The sequence below is a fragment of the Puntigrus tetrazona genome, chromosome 5 (genome assembly GCF_018831695.1).
Source record: "Puntigrus tetrazona isolate hp1 chromosome 5, ASM1883169v1, whole genome shotgun sequence".
Classification (NCBI taxonomy): Eukaryota; Metazoa; Chordata; class Actinopteri; order Cypriniformes; family Cyprinidae; genus Puntigrus; species Puntigrus tetrazona.
In genome coordinates, this window is record NC_056703.1 from 32080617 (window position 1) to 32082559 (window position 1943).

The following is a 1943-nucleotide window of genomic DNA, read 5'->3' on the forward strand; positions in this document are numbered from 1 at the left end:
GGAGAGATTGAACCATGACATTTCTGTAGCATAAATCCTCATTAGTGCTTCTCTGGGAAAGTGTGAGACTTCTGGTGAATCACATTTTTAGTACTTGCACGTGTGTGACAGCCCATTAAAACGCTCATTAAACTGACGGCTCTGTTCCAACACCTAGTGAACGGCCTTGCTGCCTATATAGGCACCCTGAGGCATCATGCAACCTCAAGTGGAACACCCTACATAGACAGCAACTTACAAATAAAATCTCTTCAGGTGACACACCTGCATTATTATACAGTTTGACGTTTACACGTCGACAGGCTAATAATTTAACACAAATTTAGCAATCGGCCACTTTCAGTGTTAAATAGAGTAAAAATACTTATATAAATGACTTATTTATTTTAAAGGAAAACTAGTCGGCTTCTCAACCCTATAAAGCTGACTGCAATGCATTTAATCCAAATTGCTGCGTCTGAAAACAATCAACAAGATCCAAACGATTTAAAACTACTCATTAAATTATATTTAAACGGGTCTTTTAATTGTAGGTAGATGGACACATATGGTTTCACGTAAAAGCACTGTCATTCACCTTAGCGCTAGCAACACCAAGGTCATGGGATCGATTCCCAGAGAATGCATGTACCCATAAAACGTACAGGTTGAATGCAACGTAAGCACTTTGGATTTGATTTTTATGCATCAAGCGACTGCCAGATTTATAAATGACCGTCCACGTGCTCAACAGCACACCTGGACCGAGGCCATGCAGTTAATGTGATCTATAAGATATAGAAGGGGAAGAAAAGGACACGGAAAGAGACTTTGGCAGTATGAATAAGAGTTACTACTTACTGAAATGACAGAAGCTGGCATCAGTGACTGCCTTCGTCAGCGCTGAACACTGAAACACCATTCTGTAAAAGATTCAGTTAAGCGCAAAATCATAGTTCAGTGCTGATAAACAAACTAGTAAGCAAGCTAGCAATTAATAATTAAAATACAAATATAATTGAATATGATACTCCAAATGCATCATGAAGCAAACTCAACCGGTCTACTTCAGCCTTCTGCTGACCGTAGGGTTAAATCAAAACTGCTCCCTCCAGTGGCAAGAAAACATGCAAGTCTTAGTTGTGGACTGGGCTGTAAAACATCGAAGCATTGAAGCGGGCGCTGAAACGATCAGGGAAAAAACACGAAAAGCATTTGTGATGCTGATAATGCACCTAGCTTTAAAAATTAAAAATAAAATATCTATCGGTGCAAGAGTTTGATTGTTTCTCATGGTCATCGGTGCTGCATTTGACCAAAACTACAGAAATATATTGTGAAATATTGCAGTTTTTAAAGAATGATTTAAAAACATTACTTATTTCTGTAATGCAGTGCTGAATGTGTGCCAGAAATCATTTTAATATGCTTAATTTTATTATCAGTGTTGTGCTGCTTAATATTTTGTGAATCCTGTGATGCTTTTCTCTTTGAATAAAGAGCAATTAATAAATTATTGTAATTATTATACAAATTAACTTACTGTTCATAATATAAGTCTTTATTTTCATAATTTTAATTAATTTTATTTTCATCTTTTAATTATCCATTTTAAATAAACGCTGTTCTTTTTAACTTTTTATTCATCTAAATAATCCTAAAAAAAGTATCACAGGTCCCCCCCCAAAAAAACAGTTTCCAACGCTGATGATATATCAAATTCAGCTTTACTTTAACAGAAATTATATTTTATAGTATCTTAAACAAAAAAGCAGCATTGATGAAGACAAGAAACTTCTTTCAAAAAAACAGAAAACAAAAACATTAAAAATCGTACTGATCCCCAACCTCTGAATTGCACTGTATATTATACTTGGTAAAATATATTAATTAATATATGCTAATTTTTCATCATTAAAAGACCAATAAATCACATTGAATATAAGCAGCTGCTCCAAACCCGG